This window comes from Larus michahellis, chromosome W, assembly GCF_964199755.1.
Source record: "Larus michahellis chromosome W, bLarMic1.1, whole genome shotgun sequence".
Classification (NCBI taxonomy): Eukaryota; Metazoa; Chordata; class Aves; order Charadriiformes; family Laridae; genus Larus; species Larus michahellis.
Genome location: NC_133929.1, coordinates 24,498,714 through 24,512,026, shown reverse-complemented (window position 1 = coordinate 24,512,026; position 13,313 = coordinate 24,498,714). Strand labels below are relative to the sequence as shown.

The 13,313-nt window shown below is 45.8% G+C and overlaps 1 long non-coding RNA gene across 1 annotated transcript in view; it reads left to right on the top strand.

The window, feature by feature from the left end:
- Nucleotides 1-608: 608 nt before the first annotated feature.
- Nucleotides 609-13,313, top strand: part of LOC141735595 (uncharacterized) — a 29,401-nt gene continuing 16,696 nt past the window's right edge. Inside the window, exon 1 of the long non-coding RNA XR_012584799.1 lies at nucleotides 609-738. This is a non-coding gene — a long non-coding RNA (uncharacterized LOC141735595). The remainder of the gene's footprint in view (nucleotides 739-13,313) is intronic.

Here is a 13,313-nt window from a genome sequence, read left to right as displayed (position 1 = left end):
GAAGTTCAACAAGGGTGAGTGTAGGGTCCTGCCCCTAGGGAGGAATAACCCCATGCACCAGTACAGGTTAGGGGCTGACCTGCTGGAAAGCAACTCTGTGGAAGACACCTGGGAGTCCTGGTGGACCACAAGTTGACCATGAGCCAGCAATGTGCCCTTGTGGCCAAGAAGGCCAATGGTCTCCTGGGATGCATCAAGAAGAGTGTGGCCAGCAGGTCGAGGGAGGTCATCCTCCCCCTCTACTCTGCCTTGGTGAAGCCGCATCTGGAGTACTGTGTAAGGGATAATAGAGGATGGTCTGAGTGAGACATGACAGAAAATTACTAGTTGAACCAAACCCAGTATACGTGCCGAGAAAAAGGACCTCAGTACTGTTGCTGCAAAAACTATGTGCGTATCCATGAGAACCTGACCTTCACAGAAGAAGATAACAAGAAGGGAGTACAACAATGTGGTCGCGTATCAGACAGCCACTGTTAGCAAAGCTGGATCATGAGTCTGGTAAGGCTCGCTGCATGGGCTGGCCACGCATGCAGCAACTCTAGCCTGTACTTTTCCACTCAATCCGGTGCAGGATATAAGGGGGCTGTCTCAGGCTGGAGAGAGGGAGAGAGACATGAGCACACTTTGAAGATACAGGGGACGCCCTGAACGCGCTGTGCCTTGCCTCCCTCTGCCTTACCGATGTGGCTCCTCGTTATCCTGCTGCTTGGTGGTGCTGCTATGATCTCCGGGTTGGTAAGACTCTCTTTTAAGTAACTTTTGGGACATTTGGGAACCGCTTAGCAAGGCTTCGCAATAAAGCTGAATTAACTGGTTTTTTCTCTGTAGCAAGGTTTCACAATAAAGCAGAGTTAACCTTTTTTTTTCTTTGTGTGGGCTCCAGTTTGTACATTGGAATCTCTCCAAAAAAACCCGTTACAAGTACTGTGTCCAGTTCTGGGCCCCCCAGTTCAAGAAGGACGGGGAAATACTGGAGAGAGTCCAGCGGCGGGCTACAAAGATGATCAAGGGACTGGAGCACCTCTCTTATGAGGAAAGGCTGAGAGACCTGGGTCTGTTTAGCCTGGAGAAGAGAAGACTGAGAGGGGATCTCATCAATGTTTATAAATATCTAAAGGGAGGATGTCAAGAGGATGGGGTCAGGCTCTTTTCAGTGGTGCCCGGTGACAGGACAAGGGGCAACAGACACAAGCTGGAACACAGGAAGTTCCATCTCAACATGAGGAAAAACTTCTTTATTTTGAGGGTGACAGAGCACTGGAACAGGCTTCCCAGAGAGGCTGTGGAGTCTCCTTCTCTGGAGATATTCAAAACCTGCCTGGATGCATTCCTGTCCAGCATACTCTAGGTGAACCTGCTCTGGCAGGGGATTGGACTAAATGATCTCCAAGGTCCCTTCCAACCCCTACAATTCTGTGATTCTGTAATAACTTTCCATTCCCAGGTAGCATGCTTCTTTAACAGCTTATATAAGGGATGAACAATTATACTAAACCCTGGAATATGTGCTTGCCAGAATCCTAAAATTCCTAAGGGTTGTTGGAGCTCCTTCTTATTAGAAGGTAAATCTAATTTGGATATTTGCTGTAAAGTATCAGAGGGAAAATGCTATCTGCCACCTAGCCAAGTTATGCCTAAAACTCGAAGTATTTGACTAGGTCCTAGCTTTGGGGATAGTAATTCAAAATATGATTTGTAATAGAAGGGACAGAAGCATGTAATAATAAAAGAGAGAAAATACTTATTCACTATTACCAGTATACAAGGGCTTTCACTAATATTAATTAAAAAAATTTCAGCCACTTTGGAATGGGTAGTCAGAACTCCATGGGCTGGAAGGTCCTCTATTCATTTTCCGATAATGGATGGGGGGGGCAGACAGAACAATACTGCTCAGCACTCTCCCAGCATCCAGGCTGTCAGTGAAAACTCTCTCATAATTATCCCATAGTTTGTGTAACTTGCCTGTCGCAAACCCTAATCCTTGCAGGAGACACCATAAACATCTCCATTCTAAATCTCACTCCTGTTTGTCAGGGGCTTCTTCTGTGTCAGATAGATTAGTATTAACAGGGAATTTTTGAGTATTTTGTCCCTTATTATGATTTCCCTATGGCTGTCATCATCATGCCTTCCTTCTGATGGAATTGATCCATATTTATGGTAGTATGAGTAAAAGCCCTCATCTTTTAAGGAGCCAGAGACAACTTTTCCATTGGCAAGACTACCATTCTCACAGAGGGAAACCAATACAGATGTCAGTAATGACAGAAAGATGTAAACAATCCATATAACAGAATGTGTGACTGACTTGAAAACCAGCTTCATGTTAGCCTCTTAAGGCAACTACATTCCCTGTTGTGACTGTAAGGGACTGGCAGTACTTCATAAGGTGAAGCTCAGCTGCATTTTTTGAGAGCCAAATCTCTGTTTAACACTGTGAAGAAACGCACTTCTGTATTTATATTGTACTACTTGTACTGCTGGAAGTGACATTTTACCACATACATTTTTCTTTTGACACTTCTATTTCATGCTACACAATTTTATTTTCTCAGAGACCACTGGCAGTGTCCCCTCCCAGTTTCTTGGGCACCTCCAGTCTACTTACTGGCAGGGCAGCATGAGAAGCAGAAATAGCCCTGACATTGTGCAAGCACTGTTCAGCAATAGCTAAAACATTGGTGTGTTATCAACACTGTTTTGGTCACAAATCCAAAACACAGCACCATATGAGCTACTATGAAGAAAATTAACTCCATCCCAGCCAAAACCAGTACACAGAAGAAAATAACATATGCTTATTTAAACCTACAGAAATTAGGATGTAATTTATAGATTCGTACATATTTATGGTTTTTTTTGTGAATTACTGGTTAATATTTTTTTCATTTACGGTGTTTTAGATAGAGATTTAACAGATGGGTAGGATTTTATGTAAACTGTCATGGCTGGAGGCTATTTTGAAAACAAATCAAAACCTGAAACAAACGCATCTGGATTAAAAAAAATCAAACATTAAATAAAATAATCTCAATTGATACCTGTTCTGCTTTGTTTGCTGAAATAATGGGAATGAAGGGCCGTTGATCTCAAAGCCACATGCCCAGCTAACCTGATTTACTGTGACTATATGTCTGGAATCCAAGCTTCTCTCTCCTATGCCTTTTCCCTTCCTTTGCCCCATCCCCTCCTCTTCTGACATATAGCATATCAACTAATACAATCAGGGAGATATTCAGAACTCTCAATAGAATGAGTACAATTGTATTATTGACCTATAGACCATATGTGTGGTCTGAAAGCAAGACAGAGCCAAATGGCATTGCTTTTAGTTCATTCCTGCTAAACATTAAATTACAGAATGGTATGTTTAAGATGGTATTGAGATGTAGAATAGTCTCCAAAGCAATATTCTTCACTGAAATACACTTCACTGAAACATAAAAAAGGAAAACAAATTATCTTTCTAGCCCTTGATATCATTTTAAAACACATGGTATAATTAAGAGGCTCATACGCTATTTTAACACAAAGAACTTGAACAACTGACAACTAACTTCCAACTCTTCAGTTTGGTCTCCTTGTAAGTGGATGAAGTTGTACGTTCACCTGTCCCTAAAGCACCAGAACATTGGGGAGAACTTCAGTTTTCCAACTCCTTGTCATAAGAAACAATTGCGTCCTCTGTTTTGATTTTGCTCTCCATAGATATTTGAAGCTTGGGATGAACATTTACTCCAGAAGAATCTGTGACCATATAGAATCCAAATAAAACTATTTGGGCTGAAATTGTACTGTGTTCAGTGCTCAATGGGCAAAAGGCTGAAAAACTGTGGAGTCATGTTATGTTCTGTCAGCTGAACTGCTGCATGTTGATATTAAAAATAAATGGCATAACCAATGACAGCTTACCACTCTCAGAAATAAAATTGGGATGCAGAAGTTCCTTGCTCCCAAGAATAATAGTTGATATTGTATCTAGGAGAATTTTTACTTTAACAACTACAGAATTAGTAGTCAATAAGCACCCTTTGTAAACCATACTCATAACCTGACAGAAATGGTTCGTATTAGGATGAATTATTTATTCTTTCAACGAGTCTGACAGCTATTATATAGTGAATCAAATGATTTATTTCTTTAAGCATTTTACCAATAACCTCTTCCGAAACCTCATGTGACTGACTAAACTCCTAGAGGTTAAATGTGTCTCACTGAATAAACCCCTATAATGGAAGAAGGCACAGTGGAGATGGGCAAGGGTGATGTGCCCATGAAGCTCAGGGAATAATGTAAAGAAGCTGACTTTATCCCAACACAAAGGGGACAGGAGGGTGGCCTTTGTTTTAGGTAAACAGCTATCAACAGTTGAGTGGATCAACTGGTGGTGTAAATGTCTCCCTGAGTTAACCAGACCAGCATGGGGGGGAGTGAATGTCGCTCAGCCCAACATAGAGTATAAAAACAAAATAACTAGCAAAAGAATTTCGAAGAGAGCAACAGGTTTGAGCTGAGTTCAACCCATGTATTCCTTCCTGGCAATTGGGGATGCTCAGCATCATGATGGTGAGCATATTATAGAGATCAGTAATGGGGTTCACATTGGTATTGTGATTGAACTGCGTATTGCAATTGCTATATTTTCCTAAGTGTAACTTACATTTGATTGTGTTACGCAGTATATTTTGTATCACTCTGATAAATCAGAAATCCCATATAACATCAGCTAACTTTAACATAAGTAAATTAGATATTAAACATTACACCCTTCACACATGGAATATCTAAAAGAACCTAGTCAGAGAGTATTGGATTCTGACACTTCTATGCTCTGGTAGAAGAGAGAAGTATTTTAAACACTCTCATTTTGGTAGAATAGACCATTTCATAAAGAACACACCAAAATGGACATTCTGAACATTTTGTTTAAAAGAAGAAAAAAAAATCATGTACAATAAATATGGTAGTAGGAATATGCAAAGGCTTTTTACAGTTCAGATCCCAAAAGAGAGACTATTTGATGGACACTCCTTTTCCCATTTTCATCTTCAAAATGGATAAGCAATTTTTAACATGAAAAGGAATATTAGGTAAGTATTCAATGTTTTTAAAGCTACCTTAAAATGCAGTTCAGCAGCTGAAGTCCAGGAAGCACTCCAGAATCCTATAATGAGATAACATTGTACAAACCACCAGAAAATACTCTATGGAACACTTGCTTTAGATGAGATTTCAGAAACAATACACTGTCTGAAAACACAGGCTGATTTTCATGTTCTCACACCATAGCAACTGTCTCTGCCTCTTTTCTTATTACAGTAGTAATACAAAGTATCTTGGCTGCTGTCCTAGTTTGAGGTAAAACAGAACCAATTTTCTTTTCAGGAATTTTACTTTTTGGTTAAGCCTGTCTTTTTCAGACAGTATTCACTTATAGCAGATAAGGTCTGATGTTTATAGTGAATACCAAGGAATAGTATGCAGAGAGGATCTTGCTGAGGGATCAAAGGGTCAGCTCTCTTTCTGGAGGACTGTCTGTTCGTCTGCCTTTGATCCCTATCCATGCATCCCTGAATCCAGATCTGGAATCCAGTTCCCGTCCATCGCTGAGTTCAGTCTGGGACTTTTCCAGTACCTGCCAGTGATGTGATCGTCATCCTGGGAGCTTGATATGGTTTTGTATATATTGTATATATTTCATTATTTTATTTTTTTTTATTACTATCTTTTCTTTTTATTATTTTATTATTACTATTTCATTAAAGTAGTTCAGTTTCTTTTAAACTCATAGGTGTCTTTCTCTCTCTTTCTCCTCTCCCTGAAGGGAGATGCTGTCCCTTCTCTGAAGAGGTCAGAGACAATCTGTCATTTATTTCAGTGGCCAGTCCAGCCCAAACCACAACACCAGATAGGTTGTGGAATCTCCATCCTTGGTGTTATTCAAAAGCTGTCTGTGCATGGTCCTGGACAACCTGCTCTAGGTGGCCCTGCTTGAGCAGGGAGGTTGGACCACATGACTTCCAGAGGTCTCTTCCACCCTCAACCATTCTGTGATTCTGTGATTTTATTATTCTCTGAACACTCTTGGACAGTTTTGTCAATTTGAGCACTGCATTGTCAGAGAATTATAGAACCATGGAATGTTTTGGGTTGGAAGGGACCTTTTAAAGATTATCTAGTTCCAACCCCCTTACAGTTGGCAGGGACATCATTCACTATATTAAGTCACTGGTGCTCCCTAGAGGCCTGTTATATGCATCTTTGAACTGGCCACAAGGGACAGCTGTCATTGCCCAACTCTTGCCCACCCCTCTCACAAGACCTGTCGCCTGCTGGCCAGTCCCTCCACACACACAGCCCAAGGGTGTCAGGGGCCCAGAAACCCCCTCAGACACCCCCCAGGGACCTCACAATCCTCGTATGCTTCTCAGCATGCAGCAACAAACACTGCTGCTGCTGCTATTGCTAGCATTAGCTTCTTGCAGTTTGAACTGGCCACGGGGACAGCCAGCACCGCCCAACTCTTGCCTGGGAGAGAGTTGTTGGGAGTAATAATGATGCTCTATAAAATATACAATAAACATTACAAGTCTAGAATTTTCTGAACACTGATAAGACTTTCCTTGACTTCTGCTGGATTTCAGCTTTAAAAAAAGCATAAAACCAGCTGTGCTACAAAATAGCTGACAGTGACCAAAATTAAATGTATAGGGAAGAAAATAAGAACACAGCATGCATATTGAAATGCTTCTCCATAGTACCCTTCCTGACACCAATGATTTGTAGCTCAGTGCTGAACCAGAAATGGGATCTTTTCATTTAGTAACTCTTGATGGCTATTTTCCCCTCTATATCTTACAGGGTCTCCTGAAGCCCGTAAACTTTTAGCATCTGCAGTGTGGTGAGTCAATGAGGTCCATTGTTTCATTCCACATCAGAAACAAAATTCTGTCCCTTAGGGGTGTACATGCCATGTGAGACTTAGGTTGACTGAACCATGAGAGGGACGCTTTTATAGCATAGTCATTACGGGCTTCTCGAAATTTTTGCTAGCACTCTCATCCACCTCGTCTCCACAAAATAGCTATTTTAACATACCCCTATTTTTCTCATGAACCAAAAAATTGATGATGGTCCTTGTATTAAAAAAAAAAATTAAAGTGCTGAAAGTATCCTTGGTGGACACAGCTTTTTCTTTTGCGCACCTGTCGTGGTTTAGCCTCGGACGGCAACAAAGAACCACGCGCCGCTCGCTCGCGCCTTCCTAATACAGGAAGAATCGTAAGAAAAGGCAAGACTCTTGGGTTGAGACAAAGGCAGTTTAACAGAACAGCAAAGGGAACAGGCAAACAACAACAACAACACGGATAGAGGCATATACAAACACGATTACGGAACCGCCGCTCCCCGCCGCTCGCCGGCCGGACCCGGGATGCGCCCCAGCCCGCTCCCAGCCCGCTCCCAGCGGCGACTTCCTGCCCCCAGCAGCTCAGGGTGGGCGTGTCTCACATGGCATGGAATACCAGGAAAAATTAACCCTATCCCCGCTGGAACCAGGACATTATCCACCCCTTATTCCATACCATCTATGCCATGCCCAGCAGGTTCCAATGAATTGCCACCACTTTCCCCTGTCATATATATATATACACACATATATTCATGCACATATAATGCCCTTAGTTTATGGGCCATCCCTCCAAAGTGTCCGTTGAGTTCTTTTAATCCACGGCTTTGGGCTCCATCTGTTAGAACAGTCTCTCAGGGCAGGTGAGATGCTGGGTGGTGCTGGTCTGTTGCATGCTGTATTTTTCGGAGCTTGTGACTGGTGCACCTGGTGTGGCTCATGCACGCAGTCCGTGGGCTGAAGATGTAGATCTTGAGGAAACTGCTGGGCGCCAGCTGCTGAGATCAGTTCTTATCCCATCATCCCTGTGCCTTACTTGTAGTACAACTGATAGCAATTATAGCAATGAGGACATACAGTGACAGTGTTTCTTAGCAATTAACAGCACACAATCTGATTCATTGGCTATTCTCGCCCAAAATCAGATCCCCATGAGGTACACATCGGACTTCCCCATCCTGCCGCATCACCCACCAAGTGCACCCAGGTCCTTGGGCAAAAGCAATCCCACGGATGGGTTTGCCTTTGCCTGAGGCAGGACTAACCCAGACTGTCTTCCCTAGCATATTCTTCATGTGCACTACGGGGACTTTATCCCCTTCTACAGTACGTGGAAGTTTTGATTGGGCAGGGCCAGCCCGATTGTTAGATCCCCTGGTGTTAACTAGCCAGGTAGCTTTTGCTAAATGAGTATCCCAGTGTTTTAAAGTCCCACCACCCATTGCTCTCAGTGTAGTTTTTAACAGTCCATTGTATCGTTCTATCTTCCCAGAGGCTGGTGCGTGATAGGGGATGTGAAACACCCACTCGATACCATGCTCTTTGGCCCAGGTGTCTATGAGGCTGTTTCGGAAATGAGTCCCGTTGTCCGACTCAATTCTCTCTGGGGTACCATGTCGCCACAGGACTTGTTTTTCAAGGCCCAGAATAGTGTTCCGGGCAGTGGCATGGGGCACAGGGTATGTTTCCAGCCATCCAGTGGTTGCTTCCACCATTGTGAGCACATAGCGCTTGCCTTGACGGGTTTGTGGCAGTGTGATATAATCAATCTGCCAGGCCTCCCCATATTTGTATTTCAGCCATCGCCCTCCATACCAAAGAGGCTTCAAACGCTTGGCTTGTTTGATCGCAGCGCATGTCTCACATTCATGGATGACCTGTGCAATAGTGTCCATGGTCAAGTCCACCCCTCGGTCACGAGCCCATCTATATGTCGCATCTCTCCCTTGATGGCCTGAGGAGTCATGGGCCCACCGAGCTATGAATAGTTCACCCTTATGTTGCCAGTCCAGATACACCTGAGCCACTTCAATCCTAGCGGCCCGATCCACCTGCTGGTTGTTCTGATGTTCCTCCGTGGCCCGATTCTTCGGTACGTGGGCATCTACATGGCGTACTTTCACAACCAGATTCTCTATCCGGGCAGCAATATCTTGCCATAGGTCAGCAGCCCAGATGGGTTTGCCTCTGCGCTGCCAGTTGCCCTGCTTCCACTGCTGTAACCACCCCCACAGAGCATTTGCCACCATCCATGAGTCAGTGTAGAGATAAAGTACTGGCCATTTTTCTCGCTCAGCAATGTCCAAAGCCAGCTGAATAGCCTTCACCTCTGCAAACTGGCTCGATTCACCCTGTCCCTCACTGGCTTCTGCAACCCGTCGTGTAGGACTCCACACAGCAGCCTTCCACTTTCGATGCTTTCCCACAATACGGCAGGACCCATCAGTGAAGAGGGCATATTTCTTCTCATTTTCTGGCAGTTTATTATATGGTGGGGCCTCTTCTGCACGCGTCACCTCCTCCTCTGGTGACATTCCGAAATCCTTGCCTTCTGGCCAGTCCATGATCACTTCCAGAATTCCTGGGCGACTGGGGTTTCCCATTCGAGTTCGCTGCGTGATCAGTGCAATCCACTTACTCCATGTAGCATCGGTTGCACGATGTGTGGTGGGGACCCTTTCTTTGAACATCCAACCCAGCACCGGCAGTCGAGGTGCTAAGAGGAGCTGTGCTTCTGTACCAACTACTTCCGAAGCAGCTCGAACCCCTTCATATGCTGCCAATATCTCTTTTTCTGTTGGAGTGTAGCGGGCTTCGGATCCTCTGTATCCCTGACTCCAAAACCCCAGGGGTCGACCTCGAGTCTCCCCTGGTGCTTTCTGCCAGAGGCTCCAGGTAGGGCCGTTCTCCCCGGCTGCGGTGTAGAGCACATTTTTAACATCTTGTCCTGCCCGGACTGGCCCCAGGGCCACTGCATGGACTATTTCCTGTTTGATTTGTTCAAAAGCTTGTCGTTGCTCAGGACCCCATTTAAAATCATTCTTCTTCCGGGTTACTTGATACAGAGGGCTTACAATTAGACTGTAATCTGGGATATGCATCCTCCAAAATCCCACAATGCCCAAGAAAGCCTGTGTTTCCTTTTTACTAGTTGGTGGAGACGTAGCTGCTATTTTGTTGATCACATCCATTGGGATCTGACGGCGTCCATCTTGCCATTTTATTCCTAAAAACTGGATCTCCTGCGCAGGTCCCTTGACCTTACTTTGCTTTATAGCAAAACCAGTGTTCAGAAGGATTTGGACTATTTTACTCCCTTTCTCAAAAACTTCTTCTGCTGTGTTTCCCCATACAATGATGTCATCAATGTACTGCAGATGTTCTGGAGCTTCACCCTGTTCCAGTGCAGTCTGGATCAGTCCATGGCAAATGGTGGGGCTGTGTTTCCACCCCTGGGGCAGTCGATTCCAGGTGTATTGGACGCCCCTCCAAGTGAAAGCAAACTGTGGCCTGCACTCTGCTGCCAAAGGGATTGAGAAGAATGCATTCGCTATATCAATCGTGGCATACCACTTGGCTGCCTTGGACTCCAGTTCGTACTGGAGTTCTAGCATGTCCGGCACGGCAGCACTCAGCGGTGGCGTGACTTCATTCAGACCACGATAGTCTACAGTTAGCCTCCACTCTCCATTAGATTTTCGCACCGGCCATATGGGACTGTTAAAGGGTGAGCGAGTCTTGCTGATCACTCCTTGAACCTCTAGTTGACGAATCAGCTCATGGATGGGAATCAGAGAGTCTCGGTTAGTGCGATACTGCCGCCGATGCACCGTTGTGGTAGCAATCGGCACCTGTTGTTCTTTGACCCTCAACAACCCCACAACAGAAGAATCCTCCGAGAGACCAGGCAAGGCAGACAACTGTTTAACTTCCTCTGTCTCCAAAGCAGCTATGCCAAAGGCCCAGCGGTACCCTTTTGGGTCCTTAAAATACCCTCTCCTGAGGTAATCTATACCAAGGATGCATGGAGCCTCTGGGCCAGTCACAATGGGATGCTTTTGCCACTCATTCCCAGTTAGGCTCACTTCTGCCTCCAGTACAGTCAACTCTTGGGATCCCCCTGTCACCCCAGAAATACAAATGGGTTCTGCCCCTCTATAGCTTGATGGTATTAAAGTACACTGCGCACCCGTGTCCACTAGAGCCTTATACTCCTGTGGGTCTGATGTGCCAGGCCATCGAATCCACACCGCCCAAGAAACCCGGTTGTCCCTTTCCTCCACCTGGCCGGAGGCAGGGCCTCCCTAATACTGGTCATAGTATCCATTACTCACTTCTTGCATAAATGACTTGGAAGTTCCTTCAAGAGGATCAGAAGCAAGATCAGGCCTTCTGCTTTGTCTGGGGAACGGCCCACTGGAAACTGGGGCGGCACTTTTCCTGGAGGGATCCCCTTTTGTGGTTGTCCTTCCTTGCAACTCCTGTACCCATGTCCGCAGGATCCAAGTAGGTTGTCCATCCCACTTCCTCATGTCCTCTCCGTGGTCCCGCAGGTAGAACCACAGGGTGCCTCGTGGTGTGTGCCCTCTGTACTCTCTCTCTTGAGTGGGGAAATGCCTGCTTCTAATAGCTGAGACGCTGGCCCGTGCAGGTGGGGAGTAGGACATATTCTCTTCAAGTGGCTGGACCTTCCGCGACAGTTTCTCCACAGCTGAGACAAGGGGGGAAGAGAGACTTTCTTCATATCGCCGGAGCCAGACAGCCACCTCATCCACCATTGGTCCCTCTTCACCTTTCCATTCCATTACTGCCAGGGAGTTGGCATATGATGATGGTGCGCTCCGTACAAACTTCCGCCACATGGGCCTTGTGCATCGCACCTCATCAGGCTCTGTGGGTAAGTCTGCATTGTCCAAGTCATAATAAATCATCTCCCGCACGGCTAATTCTCTCAGGTACTGGATACCTCTTTCCATGGTAGTCCACTTGCTTGGCTGACATACAACATCCTCACTGAAGGGGTACCTCTCCCTCACGCCTAACAGGAGTCGTTTCCAGAGGCTGAGGGCTTGGGTCTTCTTCCCAATTGCCTTGTCAATGCCGCCTTCCCTAGACAGGGATCCCAGCTGCCTGGCCTCCCTACCCTCTAATTCCAGGCTACTGGCCCCATTATCCCAGCACCGGAGCAGCCAGGTGACAATGTGCTCGCCTGAAAGTCGGCTGAAATCTTTTCGCATATCCCGCAGCTCACTCAAGGATAGGGATCGAGTAATTATCTCTGGTTCTGCCTCTTCCTCCTGCTCTCGTGATGACCCTAATTCATCATCATCTCTTACTAAGCGAACTGATTTCTTTGTGTACTTCTTCTTCTGTATGGGGGCAACTGATACCGGCACGGGTTGGTTCCCTGGTTCAGTGGCAGTGGCTGCTATGGGGGTTGGAGTAACTGCAGTGGCTGCCACAGGGGTTGCAGTAGCCGCAGTGTCTGTCGCAAGGATTGCAGTAGCTACAGTGGCTGACGCAGGGGTTGCAGTAGCCGCAGTGTCCGTCACAGGGGTTGCAGTAGCCGCAGGGGCTGACGCAGGGGTTGCAGTAGCCGCAGTGGCTGCCGCAGGGGCTGCAGTAGCCACAGGGGCTGCTGGTCTGGTTTCCATCTCTTCCCCCTGAGGGTGCTGCATAATTCTGAGCAGTGCCTGGTAGATACTGGCCAGGGCCCAGCACAGCGCGGTGAGTTGTGCCTCTCTAGAATAGCCACAGCATTTTCCCTTCAAATATTCTACCACTTTATCAGGGTCCTGTAATTGTTCAGGGGTGAAGTCCCAGACCATTGGAGGTGAGTAGTTCTCTAGGTACCTGCCCATGCTCTCCCACATGCCATGCCACCCCTGACTATCCAGCCTCGGAGCAGATCTCCGGGTGGTAGTCTTAAATAGTCGCTTAACCCTAAACAAGACCTGGAACGTATTCAGGAGACATAGCACTAGGAACACGCTGGTTTGAGTATCCCAAGGATATTCAAGATTCTCAAAAGCTGTCATACCTGACCCGAAGGAGAAAAGGGAGGCAAAAGGGCTGGGGAAATTATTAATAAATTCTGAGAGACGGTGTCCAATGTACGGACAGGACAGCAACACCACATAAACACCCCAAAATAGCTGTCTGAACAGTGATGTTATCATATCATAAACAGATAACGCACAGGACAGCAGAATGATAATCCTCATCCCTCTTCCAGACATGGTAAACAGCATCGCAGGGAGTACATAAGCCATATAGGAATTTATGTAACACAGCCATGAGAACAAACCAAGCAACATGATGACCAGTGACTACTTACCTAATAAAATAAATGCATACAAAAAAAAAACCAAAACCGTTTTTTTTTCCACGTTCTAGTTGG